We start from the raw sequence: 7167 nt of genomic DNA, 5'->3' as shown, positions 1-7167 counted from the left end.
TGAATCTCAGAGCAAGGAAAGTTAACAGGAATTTTAAAAAATCATTTCGTAATGATAAAGGGATCCATTCTCCAAGAAGACATGCAACTTTTAATGTGTATGTACCTAACAACAGAGCCTTAAAGTACATGAGGCAGAAATTGATAGAACTGCAAGGAGAAATAGATGAATCTACTATCATAGTTGGAGACTTCAACATTCCTCTTACAGAAATGGACTGATCCAGCAGGCAGAAAATCAGTAAGGACATTGCTGAACTCAACAGTACCATGAATCAACTAGTTGACACTTGTAAACTACTTCAACAGCAGAATTCACACTCTTCTCAAATTCATGTGGAACATTCACCAATATAACCACATTCTGGGCCATAAAGTACACCTTAAAAAATTTAAAAGAATAGAAATCATACAGTGTCTGCTCTCAGAACACAATGGATTAAACTAGAAGTAAATAATAGAAATATAACTGGAAAATCACCAAATACATGGAGATTAAACAACACAGTTCTAAATACACGAGTCAAGGAAGAAATCTAAAGAAAAAAAATTTAAATAATTGGAACTAAATAAAAATGAAAACAGAGCTCATCAAAATGTGTGGAATGCAGTGAAAGTCGTGCTTAAAAGGAAATTTATAGCATTGAATGCATAGAACAGAAAAGAAAAAATATGTAGAAAGCAATTTTTATTTTATTCATTTTTTTCTTCTTTTATTGAGATATATTGACATACAACAATGTATAAATTTAAGGTATACAGCATAATGATTTGATTTTTATACATCATGAAGTGATTATTCCAAGTTTAGTGAACATCTATCATATAAGTACAAAATTAAAGAACTAGAAAAAAAGAAAACTCTAAAATCAATAACTTATCAGTTTAGGAAATAGAAAAAGAAGAGCAAATGAAATCTAAAGTAAAGAGAAGAAAAGAAATAATGAACAGAACAGAAGTCAATGAAATTAAAAAAACAAGTCCCAGTAGAGAAAATCAATGAAACCAAAAGCTGGTTCTTTGGAAAGATCAATAAAATCAATAAACCTCTAGCCAGGCTAAGGGAAAAAAAGAGAGAAAGAAGATACGAATTACTAATATCAGGAATGAAAAAGGGGACATTACTACAGATCCCAAGGACATTAAAAGAACATTATGAACAACTATGTACCAATTCCTTGAAAGACACAGCCTTCCAAATCTCACACAAGAAGAAATAAACAATCTGATTAGGCCTATATCTATTAAAGAAATTGAATAAATAATAACATTCCAAAAAAACCACCAGACTTAACTGGTGTATTCTAACAAACATTTAAAGAAGAAATTGTACCAATTCTCTACAATCCTTTTCAGAAGATAGAAGCAAAGGGAATACTTCCTAACTCATTCTATGAGGCCAGCATTACCCCAATACCAAAACCAGACTAAGACATTACAAGAAAGGAAAACTAAACACTAATATCTTTTATGAACATAGATGCAATATTTCTCAACAAAATAATAGCATATCAAAAAAATAATAGCATATCAAATACAACAATGTATTTTAAAAATATACACGTGACCAAATGGGATTTATACCATACACGTAAGGTTGTTTCAACATGCAAAAATAAATTCATGAAACCGTCACATCAGCTGGCTATAGAAGAAAAATTCTATGATCATATCATTTTGGACCTACACCAGGATTCTAAACTTAACTTAGAACTTTTCTTTGGACTCAGGATCTTGGATATGGATTTAGACCTGACCTGGACATTGGAACTAGAATTTGAAAAGGGACCTACTCTTAGATCCAGATCTTGAACCTCAAAACTTGAGGTTCAGCTAACCCTAGCTCTATCCCTTGTCCTAGCCCTAGCAATAACCCTAATATTAACCTTAACTCTAACATTGGCATTAATCCTAGCCTTAGCTTTAGCCTCAGATCTAATCTTAACCATAATCATAGCTTTAACTTCAACCACAAACCTAACTCTAAGCCTAAGGCTAGCCCTAAGCCTAATTGTACGTATGTCACAATAAGATGGTTAGAGCTCAATGTGTGAGAAGGGACACATTTTCCTTAAAAAAGAATTCCAAATAATGGGTGGATATTCCTTCCTCTAGGAGACGGAATTTAATTCCCTTCCCCTTATGTGTAGGCTAGACTTAGTAACTCACTTCCAGAGAGTATGGAAAGAGGAAAATAGCAACTTTACAGTGGAGAAACTTGGTTGGAGAAAGCTTAACAAAATGATCAAGGTTAACATCACCAGCAATGTCATGTTGTTATCATGTATTTCTCATATGTGATTAAAAGGGGACTATAATTCTGTGGAATTCTTCCCCAAAGCCCATAACTTAAGTATAATTATAATAAAGTACCATACAAATCCAAATTTAGGGACATTCTACAAAATACTTCATTAGTACTCTTTAAAGTGGAGTCTAAAGATCATGAGAAAAAAAGGAAAGACTGGAAAACTGTTACAGATCAGAGGAGATTAAAGAAATATGATGACTAAATACAACGTGGTGTACTGGATAGGATCCTGGAACAGAAAAAGGACATTAGTGGGAAAAGTGTGAAATCTGAATAAAATCTATACTTTACTTAACAATATTGCAACAATGTTAATTTCATAGTTTTGAAAAATGTACCATAGTTATGAAAGATGTTAACACTAGGGGTAACTGGGTAAAGGGAATACTCTGTACTATCTATGCAACTTTTCTATGAATCTAAAATTATTCCCAAGAAATGTTAAGGGAATTATTAAGCTTTTATACCTATTAATTAATAACTGTATTAGAGAGTAACTACAGAGATCAAATTGGTGAATAATAGCTCTTCCTTATAGATAAAATCTAAAACTAGAAACAATGATTGAATTTCTTCCTAGCACCCTCCCTTTAAACCTGGTTGTGAAGATTACTACCAGTGTATGTAAGATACTTTCAGAAATTAGAAACTGAAAAGTAAAACTAACAAAAAATATTTGTTATTATAAATAACAATGGAATTTAGTATGCTGTTATACCTTCAGACCTACTGTAGGACATGCTGTTCTTTGCTGTTCCACTTGTGGCAGGATTCATAGTTTTTCTAACAGGTACAGATCCCTATGCCTGATACTGTGAGGAAGTGTTATACTTGAGCTCCACTCTTATCTCTCTCAGGCATTTTTTGGTATTGTCTAAAATGTAAATACATACTGTCAACCTCCAGCATGATACCAGGCACATAATAGAAACCCAATAAATGTTTCACTGTGAGTGGAGTATAAGTTGATAGAATATTTTTGAAGGTTGATTAGGAAGATTAGATTGATTGAAAATCAATATTTTAAGTTTGCATCTCTTTCTTTCCAGAAATTCTAGTTCTAGAAATTTATATATAGCTATACACATGTATACAATGTGTATATGTTCACATTGCAGCCTATCTGTAACAGAGGACAGAAACAAAATATCCCCAAACTGAAAACAACTAAAAGTCCATCAATATTGGACTGGCCATGTAAATTATGTAATGTGACGCAGCTATTAAAGAGAATGGAATGTATGTACGCAAAAATTGACTGGGAAGATCACTATCCAAGACAGATTGTAGACTATGTATATTATGCTGCTCTTGTATAAAATACAGGAGCTCCACTACGTAGAAATACTTACATACAAGATATAACAAGTGTGAATGTAAACACTTGGGAAATATCTGAAAGAACCACACAAGATACTGGGAGAGTGGGACAACTTTCCATGTCCCATGATTGGAATTCTGAAGGGTAAACACACGAACTAATGGACCTCTGCTACCATCTTACGGCAAGGGAGGGAATTGCAGGCGTCAGACTCCTCTTTACTAAGGAAGCGTCTCAGTCGGCCGGCGTAATGACGTCATCTCGACGCGCGGTGGCGCATGCGCAGTAGAAGGAGGCCGGCGAGCTGCGTGGGTTTGTGCATGGGCGCTTGTGGTTCGGGGCCCTGTGCTGGCACCGGGGGCGCCGGGTTGGCGACTTTTGCACTCTTGGCATTGGGTGGGCGGCATCTTGGGGGTCGCATGAGCCAGTGGCATCATGCCCGTGGGCGCTGGGGTCAGCGTCGCGGCTTTTCCGGACGGACGTTCGTCGGCCAGGAGGAAGGGCGGAAAGCACATCTCGGAAAGGTAATACGGCTTGGCCCCTGGGCCTGGGCTTCGTATCTTGTGCTGTCTCCTGTGACTGTTGCCTCCGCGCGCTGGCCCGTCCGCGCTGTGCTAGGGGGTACTGGTCGTCTCGCGGCTCAGTTCACAGTAGCTGAAAGGGACAGTGTGTGATGTTCTGATTTCTCCCCATCGTTTTAAAACGGAGGCTCTGGCCATTGCTCCTCGGGTAAAATGCAGAGGGACTGCTTTTTAAGATGGGACTGTCAGTGTTGGGGACCCTCCTTAATTACCAGGATGGAATCCCCTTCAGTTCCTCAAGCTGTGTTGTTTAGGCACAGAAAATGTGAGTAATAGTCACTGGAACTAAGTTTGAGTGAAAAAACGCACCGGTACCGCCGAATTTTCGAACTAATCTTACAAAAATCAGTTCAGATATTATTCTTCACTGTGTTTCCTAGCATTAAGGAATTTTATTATCAGGTTTTGTATAAGAACTAAAAGTAAATTGTGAAGTGGAAGAATTGAGTTTAAACTATTTCAGTCAACACGCATGTATTAATGATACCTTAGTAGTCAACAGCGGGCTAGGTTTTATCAGGGATACAGAAGTTCTGGCCATCTCTGGTTTTAGATATCCCTTATTTGTTGAGACCTTTGCATTGTTTTGTTGCCTTTTATCTGTTTTCAAGATGGGAAAACAGGAACAAGGGAAGTATAGGTTATTACTAGGTGGGGTTGAATAAGTGGAGCAGCAAAATGTAAAGCAGAAAGAAGAGGGACCTACCCTAGAGGGATATGATTTCCATTTTCAAGGCGCATTCATCCTACGCAGGGAGACAGCCTAACATAAAATTTGCCTAACAAAAAATATATTAACAGGTGGAAAGACTATCTCCCAGTTGAACAGCGGATGCCTGGGACTCGTTTCATTGCTTTCAAAGTTCCTTAAAAAAAGGTAAGCAAAAGTTAATACCGTATTCTTTCAGAAATCTGAATTCTCCATATAGAGCCCTGGCTCTCAACCCCATCGTACTCCATTTTCCCTTTTTATAGCAAATACTTTTTAATACCTCTTTTACTATCCAGAAATGGAATTCATAGATAAATACAACCTACTTTTGTACTTAATAAAATTTTAAAAATACAACAATGGAATGCGCTAACTATAAATAAAGAATAAAGTAATTTATAAGAAAGTAATATGTATCTCAGTATGTAAATGTTTGGGGATGACTATACTAGAAATAAATAGTCAGTTACTTGTACCATGAATGCAGTAAACTATGGACTTTGATTGATAATGATGTGCCAGTGTTGGTTCATGAATTCTAACAAATGAAGCACACTGGTATGGCATGTTGATAATGGGGAAGGATGTGTGGGATGAAGGAGAGAGAGTATAACTGGGAACTGTGTACATATTGCTCAGTTTTGCTGTGAAACTCAAACTGCTCTAAAACTAGTCTACTAATTTGAAAAGAAAATTGTGTTGCTGGCACTTGAATAACCAAACAGATCAATCAAACAGAGTACATAAATAAACCAATACATAAAAGAATATTTAGCCATCCTTTATATAGGTAGATATTCAAGAAGTATTTATTTATGTGTCTATTTACAGGCAATCTGCTTGGAGCTGGCAATACAGTGGTGGGCAAAATTGATGTGGTCCCTGCCTTCTCAGAGTTTACAGTCAGGTTAGGAGACCAACATGAAATAAACAAACATAGAAATAACTATATAGAAGTGAGCTTATTTTCTTCCGTCTAATCTCTCTGGAAGAAAGGATTGTAATATCGCTTGTAAACTCCAGAGGAGGAAACTTTACTTTGAATCTCATATGTTAGCATCACAGGTTTTGAATAAATGGATAATGTAGTAAAGGATTTTAAAAATATGTTCTTCCTTATTTTATTCTTTCTGACAGAGTTTTGAAAAGAATCTTGCTCCAGAAGAACGTTTCTCCCCCTTGGATTTCTTAACAAAATCCAAGGACAGAATGAAGAACTTGGGCTGATTATTGACTTAACATATATTCGCCGCTGTTATAAGCCAGAGGTAAATGGAAGCCGTAATTGAAAATGACCTTTCTGATACTGTAATAATTCATAGTAGTTCAGTAGTTATCATCTTATGCTAAGGTGAATCCTGGCCTTCTCTCATGGGTTCAAAAAGGGAAGCTAGTGGTTTCCTGTAATTGCTGTTTCAAAATGAGATTAAAGATATGAATTGAACTATAGTATTTGGCAGTTGGCTCTAGATATGCTTAAGAAATTCTGTAAGCTTCCATGTTCTATATTTTGAAAATGAAGTAAACTTTTAGTAGTTACAGTAGTATCCTAAAAAGAAAGAAAGGTATGTCCATTATGTCTTTAGCACTTATTTTAAGCAGTTGCCTGAGCATGTTTAAGCATCACTGTAAAAGACAATTGTTCTCTAAGTTTTATGCTTCCTTTTCCTAATGCCTTCTGATATAGTACAGAAACCCATATATTCTCTTGGCCCATGTAGGACATTCCAGTGCAAAAGAATTATCCTTCTTCTGACCTGTTCCATGGCCTTGGGAGACAGTAACACCTAATGTCTTTTAATATTTGTAGAGCAGTTTGTCATTTAGAAAGTTCTTTCATATCCATTGACTTAGTTAATCTTCACAGCAGTCCTTTGCTCTTGAAGTGGAAGTAGTACTGATATCTCCTACTGAGTGCTTACTCTGCACTAAGCTCAGAGGATAGACAACTACAATTACTAATTTTACAGATGATGAAACTGACTCTCGGAAGAATTGAAATTTCAGCTCTGTTATTCCTTTTTTTTTATTGTGGTAAAATATAGATAAATCATATTTATTTTAACCATTTATAAATATGCAGTTCAGTGGCATTAAGTACAGTCACAGTGTTGTGTAACCATCACCACTGTCTATAACCAAAACTTTTTCATCATCCTCAACAAAAACTCTGTAACCATCAAACAGTAACAACCCCATTTTCCCTCCCACCAACCCTTGGTAACCTCTATTCTATTTTCTGT

At 36.0% G+C, this 7167-nt stretch overlaps 2 pseudogenes; one reads left to right on the top strand and one right to left on the bottom strand.

The window, feature by feature from the left end:
- Positions 1 to 3920: 3920 nt before the first annotated feature.
- The window catches only part of LOC115849908 (centrosomal protein of 78 kDa-like), a 33008-nt pseudogene continuing 29761 nt past the window's right edge, over positions 3921 to 7167 (top strand).
- Positions 3978 to 7167, bottom strand: part of LOC115849907 (RING finger protein 11-like) — a 54283-nt pseudogene continuing 51093 nt past the window's right edge.

The sequence above is a fragment of the Globicephala melas genome, chromosome 6 (assembly GCF_963455315.2).
Source record: "Globicephala melas chromosome 6, mGloMel1.2, whole genome shotgun sequence".
Lineage (NCBI taxonomy): Eukaryota > Metazoa > Chordata > Mammalia > Artiodactyla > Delphinidae > Globicephala > Globicephala melas.
The sequence above is the reverse complement of the archived record's forward strand: the minus strand, read 5'-3'. Positions and strand labels throughout refer to the sequence as shown.